The 21,973-nt window shown below is 37.3% G+C and overlaps 1 protein-coding gene across 5 annotated transcripts in view; it reads left to right on the forward strand.

The window, feature by feature from the left end:
- Positions 1-18,033: 18,033 nt before the first annotated feature.
- Positions 18,034-21,973, forward strand: part of znf618 (zinc finger protein 618) — a 50,750-nt gene continuing 46,810 nt past the window's right edge. For 3 of the 5 annotated variants that reach the window (XM_056256734.1, XM_056256737.1, XM_056256738.1), the window contains exons 1-2: positions 18,034-18,440; positions 21,031-21,108. The gene's annotated coding sequence lies outside the window, so the exon portion shown is untranslated. Of the gene's footprint in view, positions 18,441-18,596; positions 18,835-21,030; positions 21,109-21,973 lie in introns of those variants that run through there. The other 2 variants (XM_056256736.1, XM_056256735.1) reach the window with 2 other exon arrangements.

Here is a 21,973-nt window from a genome sequence, read left to right on the forward strand (position 1 = left end):
TGTGATATCAGGTCTTGCGAGGTAACGAATTGCTTTACGGCAAAAAACAGATCTGATAAAATTCTGATAAAATGAGCATCAAACAGAAATAACCCGGCGCCGTATACATGTGGTGTTCGAGGCGCACATACAATACAGACTGCCGACAGTTAAACAGGGCGCGCGCAGCTCTTAAAGGGGCCATGCCTTATTTCCACTCGTTACAGCGTCCATCCTACTCAGTGCCGCTGCTAGCCATTTTTTTTTGGCCCCCGCTAAAAAAAACATTTTCACTTAGGATTTTCCTTTAGGGGGGCTAAGCCCCCAATGAGGGTATGATTTATAAAAAAAAATTAAAAAGCTAAAAAGTAACACTTTAGATTAGGGTCTAATGCTTACTAACTAGTTTCATTACCATGCAATGGCATGGTTTTATAATCACTGGGATCCCGAATTTGAGGCAGGTTAGTTATGGGTGTTCGGGGGAAATTTGGGATTTTTTTTAACTACAGATGTGCATTATAAAGATGTTGTGAAGGCAAAAAAAAAAAAAAAAAAAATTCGATAACAACAGCTTTAAAACCATGTCAGTGGGCAGCTGATTATTTTTCTCTCCTCATCAGCATCACACTCTTTTTCTCTTTGTTTTTATCTTGCCCTGTCTCTTCCCCTCCTAAAGTTGGCTTTTTTAATTTACTAAAGGTTACAATTTGTATTTTATTCTCAATATGTATACATTCATTATAAATCCTGTGCCTAACATGATGAAAACGGCTTTGTTCATGTTTCTTGTCCCCTCACAATGACAGTAGCCTAAACTATTACACTAGGCTACATGTTACATAGGCCTATTTTCAGTTCAAAATGGCGAAATTAGACAAAACTATATTAGTTTGGCTAATTATTTTTTGTCATTCGTTTAACATTTATGACCTAAAAAAAACTGTCAAATAAAGTTAAGTTTAGCTACTTACATCTTATCTCGCACTTGACCGTACACTGAAGCGTCGAGTTGCACTGTTAAAATTCGCGCTCAGCGTCTGTGAACATAAAGCCCGCCTACTTTGATTTGATTGGTCATCTCAAATATTCTGACATTGACGAGCAGTGACAGACCAATGAGGCTCAGATGAACACACACATGAACACATCACACACACACACACACACACACACACCCTGTCCTGTGTTTTTGACGTGCTCTCTGTCTCTGCTCGGCGCCGCTGCGGAATGAAGAGGAAGAACGCGCTGAATCTGATTATAACAAGAAGTTTGATGATTGGTTTTTCATTAGGCTATTTTTGGTGCCCCCTCAGCACTTGGTGCCCGACGCACAGCGCGTGATGCGCGTGGTGGGAGCGGCGGCGCTGATCCTACTGAACAGGTACCGGTGTACAGGGGGAGGGGATCCGGCCGTGAGTGCGAGCCATCTCTGCGTGAGTGCTATTCACGACAGTACAAGTACTCCACAGCGACTCTAGGGGTCGCTGTTTGACAAAAACGGAATTCCTACTTAGTGCTGCTTTAAGAAATTAAAGGATTAGTTCAAAGTTTAAAAAAAACTTTTGCTGATAATTTACTCACCCCCATGTCATCCAAGATGTCCATGTCTTTCTTTCTTCAGTCGAAAAGAAATTAAGGTTTTTGATGAAAACATTCCAGGATTTTTCTCCATATAATGCACTTTGCTGGGCACCAAACGGTTCAAGGTCCAAAAGACAGTTTCAGTGCAAACTGTTCAAAGGGCTTTAAACGACACCAGACGATGAATAATGGTCTTATCAAGCGAAACGATCGCTCATTTAAAAAATAAATAACAAAGTTTAAGTTTAATAATGTCAAATGCTCGCCTTGCTCTGTTCTGTGATGCACGTTCGTGACTCTCCTGTTCGAACTCGTTCATCAAAATGAACAAATCTTTTTTCGAGTCATTTGGTTCATTTAACGAACGAAATGAACGAATTGACTCGGAAAAAGATTCGTTCATTTTGATGAACGAGTTCGAACAGGAGAGTCACACAGAACAGAGCAAGGCGAGCATTTGAGCTTATAAAACTTAAACTTTGTTATTTATTTTTTAAATGAGCGATCGTTTCGCTTGATAAGACCCTTATTCATCGTCTGGTGTCGTTTAAAGCCATTTGAACAGTTTGCACTGAAACTGTCTTTTGGACCTTGAACCGTTTGGTGCCCAGCAAAGTGCATTATATGGAGAAAAATCCTGGAATGTTTTCATCAAAAACCTTAATTTCTTTTCGACTGAAGAAAGAAAGACACTTTAATCCTTTAATTGATGAAAAATGCAACTAGAATTGCATGTGACAGACTGTTACAGTGTCTTTTGTAACTGGAAGTGAGCTGTTACTCAGTGTTAAATTCTGTAGTAGCACAGTAATTAACAAAAAGACACATTTGTGTGGCGGTGTCCGGGTTTTACACTGGATAAATGAATAAAGCAGTAGTGACACCTAACCTGAAAAGTATCTTCATTCACCAACTTGCAACACAGACCGCCTTGCTAAAACACACATGTGGGAGATGCTGAATGGATAAAAATAACTCAAAAAACAAATCCCAAATGCTTGCCTACATCCAGAATGGAGAATAAACCAGGAACGGATCATCAGGTGAAGCTGGTACATCGGTTCATCATGTTCAATACAGAATTGATGAGACCACAAAAGAAAACTATAATTAGTAATGTGCATGAACGTCACAAAATTGCTTGATCATTATAATTCCTGAAAGCATGCGTGGCATGTCTCTGGGTTTTATGGCTTCATATCTGCGTGTTGTGAGGGCCGGGTTTCTTCGCACATCACACTAATGGGATTCCAATTTTAGGAACATCATTTGGAAAATGTCAACGTTCAAGTTCAATTTCCCCTCCAACTCTCGCAGGATCCAATCCCTGACGCATGTCTTCATTTCAATCTCACCTGATGAGGCTCGTTTTTTAATCAGACAAATCCCAGCTCTTTCTTTATAGGGCTTCTTTGACCCAAAAATGAAACATTACTGGAGTACCGTTACATAACGTTTACTTGAGAGAAATCTGAATTAGGTTAAAGCAGCGTAACTGCATTATTCGGGAACCTGTGTGATTCAGAACACAGGCAGGGCTTTTGTGTATATTATTAATCCATAATTATTTATGTGAACTTGGTGTATATGTTATGCCATTATCTTGGGAATCTTTCTAATGATTTTAATAAAGATATGCAATATTGCTGTGGTGTACTGCTGTTGTGGTTTGATAGGAAAGCCGGGAATATGGAGGAGGACGGTGTAAAACAGCAGAAAGCGTGAGTCCTTTACTTATTATACCATTTTTTACAAACAATTCACATCAATTTAACATTGCCAATGTTGAAGTGACTTCTTAAGAACTAGTAGGAGTACTATGAAATGTGGTTTTTAGAATAAGAGAAAAATATTGTAAATTAAACCTCTGATGAGAAGTTCAATTAAGCACCTATTTACCCTAATGGGTAAAATCCCTCGTGTCTGACCTCATTAAACCAGAACACCTTAATGGTTTTCTAGTAGATCTATTCCAGGAGGGGTTTTGTTACGGAAATGTCACTCTGTGTGTGTGTGTGTGTGTGTGTACTCCAGATACTGTGGAGTCTGCAGCAACTTTAAAGTCTACAGAACACTTCCTGAAGAGGTGTGTGTGTGTGTGTGTGTGTATCGCATGAAGAGAAGGGTTTGACTGACCTCTAGTGGTCTGTGTTGATCACTGCAGGCAGAGTTCTCAAGATACATGCTTTCTTTACTTCACTCTTTCTTTAAAGGGATATTTCACCCAAAAATACAAATTATGTCATTAATTACTCACCCTCATGTCGTTACAAACCCGTAAGACTTTAGTTCAGCTTTGGAACACAAAGCTTTGAGAGATTTCTGTCCCTCCATTGACAGATACGCAACTACCCCAGATGTTAAGACATCATAACCCATGTGACTCCAGTGGTTTAAATTACATTTTATCAAGCGATGCGAATGCTTTGTTTGCACACACACACACACACACACACACAAATAATTTACCATTTTATTTACAAAAGCTCCAACACGCATGCGCCGTGGTGCTCTCATGAACGCGCATGAACGCGCATGTTTAATCAAAATAACTTACATTCCCTCTTCTCTTCTCTTCTCTTCTCTTCTCTTCTCTTCTCTTCTCTTCTCTTCTCTTCTCTTCTCTTCTGAATATATTTTTTGAAGTTAGGTGTCCACTATAGAGATAAATCACCATAGGCCTATTTAAAATGAAAAAAACATCATACATACAAAACATGACAATGATACTGTGTAATGTTAATCATTTCTATACTTTAAAGCCATACAATTATAGATCTAGATCTTATAGATACATATAGATCTTATTCGAGCAGTGTAAGAAACTTTCAGAATCTTTACTATTTAAATATCTTTTCCTGTATTTTTTAAAATAAACATAGTATATTACTGCCAAACACAATTTTCTGAAACACTTCTTGCAAAATACCTGAGAATTATTATTAATATGACTATTTCTCAAACAATGAGTACTTTTAGCAACATTGATTGTGATGTTCTACTGACATCTGCTGGGCTAAAGGTTTACAGACACATTTCTGAGGAACTCTCAGAACAATCAAGAAGAAGAAAGAAAGACAGACAGACAGAGAAAGGCACACACACACACACACACACACACACACACACACACACACACACACACACACACACACACACACACACACACACACACACACACACACACACACACACACACGACTCTCTCTCTCAATTCAATTCAATTCAGCTTTATTGGCATGAATGTGTACAATAGCACAATATTGCCAAAGCAATAGACATATACAAACATATAGATAAATAAAAGTGAACAATAAAAAATAAAATAAAACAATTACTAAAATATCAAACAATCAAAATAATAATTATTTGAAAATTTGTACAATTATTTATCCATCTGAGGTTCCACTGGTTGTCCTCTCTCTCTCTCTCTCTCTCTCTCTCTCTCTCTCTCTCTCTCTCTCTCTCTCTCTTTCTTTCTTTCTTTCTTTCTTTCTTTCTTTCATTTAATATAATTATCTTCCCATTCGCAGATGAAATCCCACTGATGTTACAAAAGTTCTGAACACTTTCGATGTTACATTGATTTTTGAATACGTTTTGAAAAGACTGACACCTAGTGGTAGAGAACTGGAACATCCGCTCTGCTGACATAACATAACATATAACATAACATAACATAACATAACATAACATAACATGACATAACATAACATGACATAACATGACATAACATAACATAACATAACATAACATAACATGACATAACATAACATAACTGAAAAGAACTGAACAGAACAGAACTGAACTGAACTGAAAAGAACAGAACAGAACAGAACTGAAAAGAACTGAACAGAACTGAACTGAACAGAACTGAAACAGAACAGAACAGAACTGAACTGAACTGAACAGAACAGAACAGAACTGAAAATAACTGAACAGAACTGAAAATAACTGAACAGAACAGAACAGAACTGAACAGAACTGAAACAGAACAGAACTGAAAATAACTGAACTGAACAGAACTGAAAAGAACAGAACAGAACAGAAAAGAACAGACCTGAACAGAACAGAACAGAACTGAAAAGAACTGAACAGAACTGAAAAGAACTGAACAGAACAGAACAGAACTGAACAGAACAGAACTGAAAAGAACTGAACAGAACAAAACTGAACAGAACAGAACTGAAAAGAACAGAACTGAACAGAACAGAACTGAACAGAACTGAAAAGAACAGAACTGAACAGAACAGAACTGAAAAGAACAGAACTGAACAGAACTGAAAAGAACTGAACAGAACGTAACAAAACTGAACAGAACAGAACAAAACAGAACTGAAAAGAACTGAACAGAACAGAACAGAACAGAACTGAACAGAACTGAACTGAACAGAACTGAAAAGAACAGAACTGAACAGAACAGAACTGAAAAGAACAGAACTGAACAGAACTGAAAAGAACTGAACAGAACGTAACAAAACTGAACAGAACAGAACAGAACAGAACTGAAAAGAACTGAACAGAACAGAACAGAACTGAACAGAACTGAACTGAACCGAACTGAACAGAACAGAACAGAACAGAACAGAACAGAACAGAACTGAACAGAACTGAAAAGAACTGAAAATAACTGAACAGAACTGAACAGAACAGAACTGAACAGAACTGAACAGAACAGAACAGAACAGAACAGAACTGAAAAGAACTGAAAAGAACTGAACAGAACAGAACTGAACTGAACTGAACTGAACAGAACAGAACAGAAAAGAACTGAACAGAACTGAACAGAACTGAACAGAACATAACAGAACAGAACTGAAAAGAACTGAACAGAACAGAACTGAACTGAACTGAACTGAACAGAACTGAAAAGAACTGAACAGAACAGAACTGAACTGAACTGAACTGAACAGAACAGAACTGAACTGAACTGAACTGAACAGAAAAGAACAGAACAGAACTGAACAGAACTGAACAGAACTGAACAGAACATAACAGAACAGAACTGAAAAGAACTGAACAGAACAGAACTGAACTGAACTGAACTGAACTGAACAGAACTGAAAAGAACTGAACAGAACAGAACTGAACTGAACTGAACTGAACTGAACTGAACAGAACTGAAAAGAACTGAACAGAACAGAACTGAACTGAACTGAACAGAACAGAACTGAACTGAACTGAACTGAACTGAACTGAACTGAACTGAACAGAAAAGAACTGAACTGAACTGAACTGAACTGAACGGAAAGGAACGGAACGGAACGGAGAAAAGAACAGAACAGAACTGAACAGAACATAACAGAACAGAACTGAAAAGAACTGAACAGAACAGAACAGAACTGAACTGAACTGAACTGAACAGAACAGAACAGAACTGAACTGAACTGAACAGAACTGAAAAGAACTGAACAGAACAGAACAGAACTGAACTGAACTGAACAGAACAGAACTGAACTGAACTGAACTGAACAGAAAAGAAAAGAACAGAACAGAAAAGAACTGAACTGAACTGAACTGAACGGAAAGTAACGGAACAGAAAAGAACTGAACAGAACAGAACTGAACAGAACAGAACTGAACTGAACTGAACTGAACAGAAAAGAACAGAACTGAACAGAACTGAACAGAACATAACAGAACAGAACTGAAAAGAACTGAACAGAACAGAACTGAACTGAACTGAACAGAACTGAAAAGAACTGAACAGAACAGAACAGAACTGAACTGAACTGAACTGAACTGAACAGAACAGAACTGAACTGAACTGAACTGAACTGAACAGAAAAGAACAGAACAGAACAGAAAAGAACAGAACAGAACAGAAAAGAACTGAACGGAACGGAACGGAACTGAACTGAACTGAACTGAACTGAACTGAACAGAACAGAACAGAACAGAACAGAACAGAACTGAACTGAACTGAACAGAACAGAACAGAACAGAACTGAACAGAACTGAACTGAACAGAACTGAACTGAACTGAACTGAACAGAACAGAACTGAACTGAACAGAAAAGAACAGAACAGAAAAGAACTGAACGGAACGGAACGGAACAGAACAGAACAGAACAGAACAGAACAGAACAGAACAGAACAGAACTGAACAGAACTGAAAAGAACTGAACAGAACAGAACAGAACTGAACTGAACTGAACTGAACAGAACTGAAAAGAACTGAACAGAACAGAACAGAACTGAACTGAACTGAACTGAACTGAACTGAACAGAACTGAACTGAACTGAACTGAACAGAAAAGAACAGAACAGAAAAGAACTGAACTGAACTGAACTGAACGGAACGGAACAGAACAGAACTGAAAAGAACTGAACTGAACAGAACAGAACTGAACAGAACTGAACTGAACAGAACAGAACTGAACTGAACAGAAAAGAACTGAACAGAACAGAACAGAACAGAACAGAACAGAACAGAACTGAACTGAACTGAAAAGAACTGAACAGAAAAGAACTGAAAAGAACTGAACAGAACAGAACTGAACAGAACTGAAACAGAACAGAACTGAAAAGAACAGAACAGAAAAGAAAAGAACAGAACTGAACAGAACAGAACAGAACAGAACAGAACTGAAAAGAACTGAACAGAACAGAACTGAAAAGAACTGAACAGAACAGAACAGAACAGAACTGAACAGAACAGAACAGAACGGAACAGAACAGAACAGAACAGAACTGAACAGAACTGAAAAGAACTGAACAGAACAGAACTGAAAAGAACTGAACAGAACTGAACTGAACAGAAAAGAACAGAACAGAACAGAACAGAACAGAACAGAACAGAACAGAACAGAACTGAACTGAACTGAAAAGAACTGAACTGAACAGAACTGAAAAGAACTGAACGGAACGGAACGGAACAAAACAGAACTGAACAGAACAGAACAGAACAAAACTGAACAGAACAGAACTGAACAGAACAGAACAGAACTGAATAGAACTGAAAAGAACTGAACAGAACAGAACAGAACTGAACATAACAGAACAGAACAGAACAGAACAGAACTGAACTGAAAAGAACTGAACAGAACTGAACTGAACTGAACAGAACTGAAAAGAACTGAACAGAAAAGAACTGAAAAGAACTGAACAGAACAGAACTGAAACAGAACAGAACTGAAAAGAACAGAACAGAACTGAAAAGAAAAGAACAGAACTGAACAGAACAGAACAGAACAGAACAGAACTGAACAGAACAGAACTGAAAAGAACTGAACAGAACTGAACAGAACAGAACGGAACAGAACAGAACAGAACAGAACAGAACAGAACTGAACAGAACTGAAAAGAACTGAACAGAACAGAACTGAAAAGAACTGAAAAGAACAGAACTGAACAGAACAGAACAGAACTGAAAAGAACAGAACTGAACAGAACAGAACAGAACTGAACAGAAAAGAACTGAACTGAACAGAACAGAACAGAACAGAACTGAAAAGAACTGAACAGAACTGAAAAGAACAGAACTGAACAGAACAGAACAGAACTGAACAGAACAGAACAGAACAGAACAGAACTGAACAGAACAGAACTGAACAGAAAAGAACAGAACTGAACTGAACTGAACAGAAAAGAACAGAACTGAACTGAACTGAACAGAACAGAACAGAACAGAAAAGAACTGAACAGAACAGAACTGAACTGAACTGAACAGAACAGAACAGAACAGAAAAGAACTGAACAGAACTGAACGGAACGGAACAGAACAGAAAAGAACTGAACAGAACTGAACAGAACAGAACAGAACTGAACAGAACTGAAACAGAACAAAACTGAACAGAACAGAACTGAAAATAACAGAACTGAAACAGAACTGAACAGAACAAAACTGAACAGAACAGAACAGAACAGAACTGAAAAGAAAAGAAAAGAACAGAACAGAACAGAAAAGAACTGAACTGAACTGAACAGAACAGAACAGAACTGAAAAGAACAGAACTGAACTGAAAAGAACTGAACAGAACAGAACTGAACAGAACAGAACTGAAAAGAACAGAACTGAACAGAACTGAAAAGAACTGAACAGAACGGAACAAAACAGAACAGAACAGAACTGAAAAGAACTGAACAGAACAGAACTGAACAGAACAGAACTGAAAAGAACTGAACAGAACAGAACAGAACAGAACTGAACTGAACTGAACTGAACTGAACTGAACTGAACTGAACTGAACAGAACGGAACGGAACAGAGCAGAACTAAAAAGAACTGAACAGAACAGAACTGAACAGAACAGAACTGAAAAGAACTGAACAGAACTGAACTGAACAGAACAGAACAGAACAGAACAGAAAAGAACTGAACAGAACAGAACAGAACTGAAAAGAACTGAACAGAACTGAACAGAACTGAGCTGAACTGAACAGAACGGAACGGAACGGAACGGAACGGAACAGAACAGAACTGAAAAGAACTGAACTGAACTGAACTGAACAGAACAGAACAGAACAGAACTGAACAGAACAGAACAGAACAGAACAGAACAGAACTGAAAAGAACTGAACTGAACTGAACTGAACAGAACAGAACAGAACAGAACAGAACAGAACTGAACAGAACAGAACAGAACAGAACAGAACAGAACTGAACAGAACATAACAGAACAGAACTGAAAAGAACTGAACAGAACGGAACAGAACAGAACTGAACGGAACGGAACAGAACAGAAAGGAACAGAACTGAAAAGAACTTAACTGAACAGAACAGAACAGAACTGAACAGAACAGAACTGAACAGAACATATATACAAAGAATATATACATTATGTACTTGAAACATTGTAAAAAAACGACATGATCAGTAAATCATGGCAACTTTATTTTACTTTAACTCATCAAAATAATTTAAGAAATTAAAAAAAAAATTATACAGTTATACGAGATTACTCGAGTTATAATATAATTTGGATTTTTAATGACCACAGAGAGTCAGGACCTTGGTTTAACGTCTCATCCAAAGGAAGGTTTGTCTTGAAGCATATTAAAAACACCACATAGACATAAAAAAACTTTAAAAGCTTGATTTTCACCACAAAAAAATCTGTCAATCGTCAATCATGACATCATTCCTGACAAACATAAAACAGAATATAAAGTAATAAAGAAGGTGGAGACTTCAAGTTTGCATAACCTTTTCACTGATAAAGTCATATTTACACTACTGGTCAAAAGTTTCAGATTTTTTTTTAAAAAAGTGCAAGGAGAGTGCATTCAGCGAGAGTGAGGAGGGGGCGTTGATTTGGCTTTACTTCCTGCTCACTACTGCGCAGGTCTGGTCCCAAGATGTCCCAACCTAAGTCCCAAGATGTCAGCGCCATATCGGGACACTGGCGGCTTCACTTCTGACCAAAGGAAGAGAGCGAAGGGGCCACTTTAGATTAAGCCACTGTAGTCACTCGGACTATTTTAACGATGTCTTTAACTTTTCTGGGCCGGCAAGTTTCAATCCCTTAGAAGCCTATGGAGGAGTGATCCAGCTCTCAGATTTAATCAAAAATATCTTAATTTGTGTTCTGAAGATGAACGAAAGTCTTACGGGGTTGAACAACATGAGGGAGAGTAATTACTGACAGCATTTTCATTTTGGGGTGAACTATCCCTTTAATAAAAACACTTACTACTCTATTATTTATTAAAAACAGAGTGCTACTGTAACGGTTCTGTTCTGTTCTGATGTCCTGTTTTCATTCTGTTTGATCTGTTCCTGTTTGCCTGATTTCCTATTAGTTTCCTCGTTTGTTAATTAGTCCCACACATCTGTTCTGTTTCATCCTGCTTCCTCATGTTTATAAGCCTCGGTGTTTCCGCAGTTCTTATGGTTTATATTAAGTGTTGCTATTCTGATTTGTCCTACGCAGGGCTTGACATTAACACCTGCCAAATGTGTGTGTATTTCAGCAGTGTGTAACACAGTCACTCCTATAGACACTTTGGCGGGTTGAATTTTATATATAATATACATTTTGCAATTGTAGTAAGTAGTAAGTGCAATGTACTGTTTTCAAAAATACTGATTTTTCGATACTGAAATATCTGAAACACTTCCAAAACTAATTTTCCGAAGAATAGACACACAATACCAGCTCCTCTCTCTCTCTCTCTCTCTCTCTCTCTCTCTCTCTCTCTCTCTCTCTCTCTCTCTCTCTCTCTCTCTCTCTCTCTCTCTCTCTCTCTCTCTCTCTCTCTCTCTCTCTCTCTCTCTCTCTCTCTCTCTCTCTCTCTCTCTCTCTCCGACAGCGAGTTACAAACAAACCGGTCTCCACTCACATAAAACTGCCTTGAGTTCGTTTTCACTGCTTATTGCACTTTAACAGTCAAATACACACAAAATAATGTCAAAATGGCAGTCTTGGTGAGGATTTACGTAAACACAGACAGTTATGTTTTAAGTGAATGTAAACAGTTGAGACAGAAAACGCATGTGTAACATTATAATAGATCCGCGCGTCAGGTCTTAATAATAATAATAATAATTCATTACATTTATATAGCGCTTTTCTAGGCACTCAAAGCACTTCACATGGAAGGGGGGATCTCCTCAACCACCACCAATGTGTAGCATCCACCTGGATGATGCGACGGCAGCCATAGTGCGCCAGAACGCCCACCACACACCAGCTTACTGGTGGAGAGGAGACAGAGTGATGAAGCCAATCAGTGTATATATATATATATGGGGATGATTAGGAGGCCATGATGGACAGAGGACACTGGCCAAATTTGGCCAGGATGCCGGGGTTACACCCCTACTCTTTTGAAAGACATCCTGGGATTTTTAATGACCACAGAGAGTCAGGACCTCGGTTTAACGTCTCAACCGAAGGACGGTGCTCTTTGACAGTATAGTGTCCCCGTCACTATACTGGGGCGTTAGGACCCACACAGACCACAGGGTGAGCGCCCCCTGCTGGCCTCACTAACACCTCTTCCAGCAGCAATGGGTTTCTCAGGAGGTCTCCCATCCAGGTACTAACCAGGCTCAGCCCTGCTTAGCTTCAGTGGGCAACCAGTCTTGGGCTACAGGGTGATATGGCTGCTGGCGTGTGTCTTAAAGTGACAGCAGCCTAATAAACCTGATGCCAAATTATGAGATATTAAAAAAATATCTATATGGCAGATTTTCTCCATGGTAGGGTGTGGTCAAATTGTGGCCAGTGAAAATGCTGAGTGGCTTGTAACATTGGAAAACCACTCGCCACATAGACGAAAAAATAAAATAAAAAATCAGTAGGAAAAGAACGCGACTGAAAGGAGCTCTTGCTCTAGATATTTTTGTTATACCACGTCACATTAAATAGTATGGAAGCTTGTTTCCGCCACTGAATAATAAAAAATAATAATAATTGCGACTTTTTATCTCACACTTGCGAGATATGAAGTCAGAATTGTGAGAAATAAAGTCGCAATTGCGAGATATAAAGTCGCAATTCTGATATATAAAGTCACAATTCTGAAATATAAAGTCGCAATTCTGAGATATAAAGTCGCAATTCTGAGATATAAAGTCGCAATTCTGAGAAATAAAGTCGCAATTATGAGATATAAACTCGCAATTGCGGGTTATCAGGCCAATTCTAATGAAAAAAAAAAGACTAACTTTTTTCCCCTCAGAATAGTTTATATCTCACAATTCGGACTTTACAACACGCAATTTCGACTTTATATCATGCATTTCTGACTTTACAACACACAATTTCGACTCTATATCACGCAATTCTGACTTTATATCTCGCAATTCTGAAAAATAAAGTCAGAATTGTGAGATAAAAAGTCTCAATTACCTTTTTTATTTTTCATTCATTATATGGAAACAAGCTTCCAAATAATACAGTACCAAGCGTTAAGTTATTCTCTTTAAGTCTGAACATAAGAAGAACATGAACAAAGTTGTACAGCCCATTCAGTCAAACTGACGGATAAGGATTATTTGTAGCACAACTTTATGATTTGAATGATTTGTTTCAGTCTTTTTGAGTGGGATTTCTCCAAACTAGAAGTGTGCCTCATAAAGGCAGTAGGGAAAAAGGTGGATAGAGTAAACTGTTCCAGGTTTTGTTCTGGTAAACGGTTAGTTCTAGTCCTTGATTCTGATTGGTCAATAGCTGTGTTTTATTCAAGATAAAACACGGACATGTTTCCAGAGGACCCCAATAAGTGACAAACCCGGCTGGGATGTGCTTATAGCTCGTGAGCTTCCCTATGCCCTACTCCCTTCGAAGGGCAGATGGCAGAGCCCTTGAAGTGGGCACTTTGGAGTGAGCAGGGCACTAGTGTGTGCCATTATGTAGCCGTGTGGATCGCACTCGGTGAAGGGAGCAGCGAAAGACTAATTTCCTCATTATTTTCACCCATAGATATATACACATCTAGATTAGCTATATATCTGTGATTTTCACATGTTGCCATGACAACGCAGCACGGCGTCCATCAGCTGAATAGCTGTTTTTTTTACGACAGACATTATTATTGCTGTTAACATAACTGTTGCAAATAAATATACATTTTATACAAAAAAGTTTTTAAAATATGCGTTATATATCTGTGTGTGAGTGTCTCAACTTTAAAACTTGCCTTGGACCCTGCATAACATTTCTTATGAAACTTATTTACACATACCATGACAAAATTTGTACAATGTAGTCTAACTGATGTATAGATTAATATCTTACCGTCGTGGTCTTTTTCGCTATCTTTATTTTTTTTTCAGCTATCTGAAAGCTCATTGTAAACTCTTCTTTTCTCATTTGTATTCTGGTGACATTGAACATATTGTTGATACATTTTATATATTGTATACAAAGTTATATGTCATAAACATGTCATTTCTGTATATTTTGCACACAAAAAAAAGTTTAAAAAATAAAATAAAATAAGTAGACTTTGAGCTAAGCACGTCCCAGCCGGGTTCGTCACTTATTGGGGTCCCCTGGAAACATGTCCGTTGTGGTCTGTGCTATTTGCATTGCGTTTCTGTGTTTGGTTGTGTTGTGAGTATTTGGAGCGCACATGTGTTTTAAAAACTGATGACGATGTTTTCTTAATTTGCGGGTGTTTTTTCTATCCGCATGAGTTTTCTTTTTGCAGTGCGTTGAGCTCTCTCGGCCACCGTAATATTGTCAATAAACACTGGTTCCCATCATGTCAATTAAACTCATATACTGTATGACAACATGCCCCACAAATACTGTAAACCGGACTGAAGAGGCTCAAATAAAGGACACCATCAGGAGTCATAAATGTGCTTTCTAACAAAGAGTCTGTTTAATCAATTACTGTACAGATATTTCACTCTACAGTTTAAAAATAGTCTCCATCCATGCAGCTCAAAAGATCTTGAGCAAATTTGCACAAAATATTTTAGTCTATGTGTGCAAGTCTTCCTACAGTAGATATAAACCCTATGTTAACTGCATTCAATTATATTTTTAAATGGTTATTTCAAATAAAAGGGAGATCGGGGCTAGTTGTCACGTGCATTTAATTAAGCAGATTTGGTATTTTTTTCACAATTATTTACTTTTATTTACACAATTAATTACTCGCCCTCAAGTCGTTCCAAAGCAAAAAGTTAATAAATAGATCGTAAAACTAATCCATATGAATTGAGCGGTTTAGTCCACATTTTCTGAAGGGACTCGATCACTTTATATGATGAACAGATTTAATTTAGGATTTTATTCAGATATTCAGCGAACATAAACAGAAGCTCAACCGATCCTGCTTGACGTGTGAGAACATTTGGACTAAACCACTCAATGTGTAGTTTTACAATCTTTTTATGAACTTTTTGAAGTGTCAAAGTGGTAGTTGCGTAGCTGTCAATGGAGGGACAGAAAGCTCTCAGATTTCATCCAAAAGATCTTCATTTGTGTTCTGAAGATGAACGAAAGTCTTACAGGTTTGGAACAAGAGGAGGGCGAGTGATTAATGACAGAAGTTTAATTTTTGGGTGAAGTATCAATTTTACCCAAAGCACTGTCTGTGGGACAGATCTCTGTATCTATTAGGGGTGGAACGGTACACAGAAGTCACGGTTCGGTTCATACCTCGGTTCAGACATCACGGTTCAGTACGATTTCGGTACAATGGAGGGAAAAAGCAAAACAAAAATGCAGAAGGCATTGTATTTTTTAAATAAGTTTTATTAATAAAGGCATAGAACCAGTTTATTTGTAGTGCACTGACAATAGTTTTATATAATTAGTTTATTAATTAAATTAATAAAAAGACAAAAAGACCTTGCGATATGTTTGGTAATTGTACTATTAATTTAAAATTATTTTGCTATATTTCAGATCAATATATTTGTTTTCCTTAATTTTAATTAACATTATTAATTGACAATGTAACATTATTCTCATCTGAATTATAAATAATTGATTTCTGTATAAAATAATACTACCATTAAAAACACATTCGATTTTCTTTTTTAATCAATGTAGAGTGTGTAAGATTAGTGCTCCGAGAACAAGAAATGAAAACCAATGCAATATGACGAATGTCCAAAAGATGGGACCCACAGACTGTTTTGAAATGGAGTTGGATAAATATGTTTTGCTTTTAAAACAGTGTGTGTGTGATTTTGGTTGGGTGACAGTTGTAGGTTACAGTTTGACAAGAGTTTACAGTGTGACAAAAGCACAATGTTGTATTTTATTGCGAGTGTACACAAATATAAGTAAACACTTTGCAGGTTTAATGATCTGTATAAACAAAATGACTCTCTCTCTCTCTCTCTCTCTCTCTCTCTCTCTCTCTCTCTCTCTCTCTCTCTCTCTCTCTCTCTCTCTCTCTCTCTCTCTCTCTCTCTCTCTCTCTCTCTCTCTCTCTCTCTCTTTCGTGCACCGAACCGTGACGCCCGTACCGTTTCGGTTCGATACGAATACATGAACCGTTCCACCCCTAGTATCTAAAGAGACTGTTAGGACGTCCCACTGGAGACCCTGGCCTGTAAATAGTCCCTTTGAAATTGAATAGCATTGGTCGTTTCTCTGTGTGTTTGGATGTCATAAATACAGATGCAGCTGATGGCATGAGGTACAGTTACAATGTGATTAAAGACAAATACACACAATCTTGTCAATGTTTGTGCAGTCAGTAACTGTAAGGTTTTGTTTTTTTGTGATCAACTCTTTATTGTCTTTAAAAAAAAAAAAACATCCACTCAAACAAACAGACAGGGAAGGGGGAGCAACAGACATATTATCAAAAAATAAAAATAATAATAAAAAAATAAAATAAAAAGTAACTAAGGTTTTAAGCATGAATGCTTTCTCTGGTTTTAACTAGAAAAATGTGTTCTCAGGATAATGTTTTTTTAACATATACAAATTAACTATATTTAACTAGTCTATGTCAGCCTGAGTGCATATAGATACTGTCATTAAACAAAACATGAACATCACAAATACTAGGAAACTCTCACATTCATGTATTTTTCATTTAAAAAATATATCCTTTTTATAAAAATGTTACACATTATTTAAAGATGAACAATACTTCAACAGCAATTTATTAATCTTATAATATCAACAGACATTAACTAATACACTTAAGATCAAACGTTGTATCTAATAATATTTCTTAATGCACTGTGAACCGACATGAACATTTTAATTAACTATAACATTAACAAAGGTTAATAGATGCTGCAAAAATATATCACTCATTGTTAGTTTTTTAACAAATAAGAGCTTATTGTAAAGTGTTACCAATACATCATCATGGGTCAAAAATAAAAACAGACAAAAGACAATCTGTGTTGGAGGATAAAGAGCAAATTCATTTTTTTTTTTCATTTTGTATAAAATACTACAGGATATGAGATGTGTGAGGTTGTATTGGCAAGCTTCTAAATATGAGAATTCACAGAAACACGTTTTTTTTTTTTTTTTTTTTTGAAAATTAGAATTTGCATGACAAATTTCATAAATTGCATTTGTGTCTGTCCATCCTCCGACTGGCCGCTAGAGGCGCTGCGGGCGAGCAGTGAAGAAGGGGAAAAGGAAACAGCACAGAACACATAAAAGTCCTTTCATTCCTTTCATTCCAGCGTGGCTATTTTCATGGTTTTTGCTACAAAAAACGTGCTACTGATATAATCTTTATTTTCTGTAAATCAAGACATTAATATTTCCCCTCACTACATGTTTAGGCATCTCTGTAAAGCAAAAACAAAAACTTGCAAAAAATGTCTATAGTTAAAATTCAGAAAAAGAAAAAAAAACGAAAAAAAAAAAAAAACGTGAAACAAGTGACTTCTGGGTCTAACAGAATAGTTTTTCCCCCATTCAGGGATAAGAAAAATAAGTTTGGTCATAAATGTAAAAAAAAAAAAAACACAAAAAAACTTGTTTTTTTTGCACGGACAAATGTACTATTGCATTGAAAGCCACAGGTAAATGATTGTGCTTTCCTAACCCAAACGCCGGGCCAGCTGACGTGATATCAGCTTCATAAAGGCATTGTGTGAAATTAATGGATTTGCAAACTGAGAACCTGCCCTAGCATGATGGCGGATGAGTGTGTCCGTGGGGCAGACCGCAACATTTCAATAGCATCGAGACATCGGGAAGAGAAGAAGCAAATTCACTGAAAACAATTTCTGGAGCTCTGTTTCTAGAAGAGAGAGAGAAAGAGAGAGAGAGAGAGAGAGGAAAAAAATGCCCCGGAAAGACCCGCTCGTTTCGTCATTTTGAGACCCGAAGGGGAGGATTTCTTCATTCCCAGAAAATTTCTCCGCATGACCCGCATCATTTTGGGAGGAAACAAAGTGGCGCGCGCGTCTTTCCTCATTCACAAATGATACAATGTAACGGGCGCTTTGATCGCAATCATCCGGAGCTCGTGTTTGTGCGCGCGGTAAGATCCAATCCCAATTCTCTCTCAGATGTGATCTGAATGTGTTCGTGCACTGCATGGATCCGGTGATTTTTGTTAATTTTTTTTTCTCTTTTTGCGGATCTGCTTTCGAAATAAAGTTTTGCAGCGAGTTAGTGTTGCAGGGAATTGTTGCATGCGTCCTGCAGTGTGTGTGCTCGGATCGAGCCGAGGCTTTTGCAGCAGATTTGTGGAGTTGAAATCAGACGGGGTAGGGTAGAATCTGAAAACACAAAAAGCACACGCAGCAGCCATGTTTGCTGAATTTTGCTGTGAATTTTTTGAGCCCTACTCTTCTGTGGCGACGGGGAGGAAAGCCTGTCTCGAGCCGCTCGCTCGCGCACGGAACAACTCCACGCGCTGAACTTTGATGCAGGTGAAAGTGATGGAAGTGTGATTACTGTAAGACGGCTTTATTTTCGATGAAATCAGAGTGTAAATGTCGTTTTCGTTTTTGCAGAGAAATTAGCGCCCTCTGTCGGTAGATATTTCGAGAAATTAAGAAATTGCAATTAATTTTGCTTGCAGGCATATTTTTTTTTTTCTACATATTCGACACTTCTTATTATCTTTGTGAATTAGACTGATTCGTTTGTTGTCGTTTCAGACAAACTTTTGTGTTCATTTTTTTTTTTTTTTTTTTGTAACGCAGCAAATTTTCCCAATGTGTTAAGAAAACACAAGCCACTCTTCCCAGCTGGCATTTTTCCTTTCGCACACACATTGATTTTTCTATTTTCTTTTTGCACAGCCCAACTGCAAATATTGTAATGCTCAGTGAGAGCTGACAGAGGGTGCAGAATGCACGGGATTTTGTTCCTGTGTCATCATGAACAGAAAGCAGTCAAATGTAGTGTTCACACGTGTTGGTGTCGGAATGATTTTTGCTAGTTTCACGAGGGAAGTGAGAATATTTTAACTTCCTTTTAAATACACTGAAAAACTGGGTTTCAAGCAGCACTGCATGTAACAGTTAAAAGACGCATTTCAATTTTTTTAAGTATATATTGTGAAAATTGAAGGAGAAAAAAAAAATCATCCGGTTTTTTCTTCCTGTTATTAAAATATTCATTTTTGTTTGCTGTTTGCATTAAATAGCAATTCCTGTTCTGGGCAGCAGTCTTTTATTTTCTGTAATTTTCTGTCAGCGGCTGAAATTTGATGACAGGTCCTGTTTTTAATCTCATCTGTCTGGAGGGAAAAAATCAAAACAAAGATGTCAATGTACATTTTCAATATTTGTGCCTGAAAACAAAATGTATAAATGCGCCACTGATAATAATTCAACAGTCGCTGTAATCATTGACAGACTTGCTATTTAGATGGACAACCTTTTTTGTATGTTGTTGTATAAAAATATAGTTTTATCAGTTTCCCTTGCTTGTACTGAATACACAAATGAATGCAGTAGCCTATGCTTTATGACCTGTGGTTTTCATCTTCTCATTTTAGAAAAAGGGACCCAGCATGTAAGAGGCTTTAAAAGGGATCGTTAAAAAATGAAAAATTCTGTCATTTACTCATCCTCATGTCATTCCTGTGTGGCTGACTGACTTCTGTGCGACACCAAACATGCTGGGGTGCAAAACAACTTTGGACCCCATTGACATTCATTGTATGGACAAATAAATTACAAGTTAAGTTAGTCATGCAGGTTTGGAACAACATGAGGTTGAGTAAATGACTGAATTTGTTATTTTTAGGTGAACTATTCCTTTGATGCAAAAAAAAAAAAAAATGTAATTCATCTCCAAAAGTCTGAGAGCACTAGTGAAAATGCTTCTCTTTTGCATTTTTATAGTTTCATGCAACATTAATTCCAAATTCAGGCAAGTTCATTTCAAATGTTATTATCAGCATAACACTTTTAGAGAGGTTGAATTGGAATATGTAGATGAATTTGTCAATTTCTAAGTATTTGTTGTTTCGCCCTTTTCTATAGTGACATTATGAACTCTGCTTGAAACCATGTTGCGTATCATTTCAGAAAGAACTTCAGTTGCTGACCTTTAGTACAAAGAGCCGTGATTTTGTGCATGAATCATCAGGTTTTCATGGCTTATTATGTCACAAAAATGTGACCTAGAAATTTTTCAGACATTTTAAGAACCCTAAATCTTTATTGTTAAGTTTACAACTGAAATAAAATCCCAGGTTTCAATGTGTACTCTGGAACCACATAAATTCCATTAGGTTTTTCCCCCCTCTGCTTTCTTAAGGAAGACAACATCGCTCGCTACATAAATGTCAAAGCATGTTTTTTTAATGCTTTTTATGCTGCGGTTTAATTTAATCTGTAAATGCTTTGGTCTGAAGTATCTATATTGGTGAACCGTCAGGATTTTCTGCTCAAACACCAAACCCACACTCTGCCCTCCAACTGTTACTAATCTAAGAATAGAATTTTCATGGAAATTTTCAGAAGCCTGCCTTTCCCCCTTTTGTGTAATAAATTTAGGGATTTTCCATGCGAGGCGTCCGAGCTCTGTAATTTTCCACTGCATTTCAATGTCAGTAGATGTAACTTGAAACAAGTGGCTAATTTTTAACCCATTGACCCTTTTGTTTTCAGATCTTCCTCTTGTTTGGCTGAACTCGGGAGAGAGAGATCTAGAAGAGAGCGGTGACTCCTCGAGCTCTGCACCACAAGGTAATCCGCCTTTACTCAGGACGGTTTCATCAACGTTTCAAACCATGTGAGGTAGTTGGCGGTGGTCTTCCCGGTTTACTTTATGATGCCTTCAGCTTTGAAGGACCACCGTAGAAGTGTCGTAAAGTAGTCTCGTCTGTACCTCTTGTCTGTGTTCTGAAGCCGTGCGAGATCTTTGTTTGAAAAACAGACCCAAATTAAAGTCATATTTCCTTTCCTGCTGTTTACAAATATCATTCCCCAATTGAACTGCTGCAATTTTTTTGTTCTCAGTGCAAGTGATTTCACAGCCATGATGGAGGGGTATCAGTGAATAGGTTTTTTTTTTTTTTTAAACAACTTTTTCTTCACTCACAGCTATTGTTTGGTTTAAAAGGACTTGAAATATGGGAAACTTTTTTTTTTTTTGGTTTGGTTTGGTTCAATTCATTCAAAAATGCATAAAAATGCAATTCATTAACATAATGAATTTAATGCTGCTCTTTGATGTTTTTTTTTTTTTTTGCATTCAAATTATTTTTAATAGGCCCCTCCACACCCCAGAAAATAAAATATGTATGTTCTCATATCATAATGAAGAAAAGCCTCATTAAATGAAAGAAAATCTTTTAGTTTTGCATAATCACCGAAGATGCCGTAGCATTTGTAATTGTTTTTCTTTTATCCCGAATGGGAGTCTATGGCCTCCTTATGGTCCGTGAATAGCAAAATGATGCACATTTATAGAGGTGCTCCTAAATATTAATCTGATCAACAGTCTCTAGGATGAACTCTATAGCTCCACCACCAGTTAAAAAATTCTTATTGATATAACTTTTAAACATTTTGTCCTACAAACAAAATTGGATTATGCCTTTCATGCTGA

The sequence above is a fragment of the Rhinichthys klamathensis genome, unplaced genomic scaffold (assembly GCF_029890125.1).
Source record: "Rhinichthys klamathensis goyatoka isolate OS25496 unplaced genomic scaffold, OSU_Roscu_1.1 h1tg000132l_1, whole genome shotgun sequence".
Classification (NCBI taxonomy): Eukaryota; Metazoa; Chordata; class Actinopteri; order Cypriniformes; family Leuciscidae; genus Rhinichthys; species Rhinichthys klamathensis.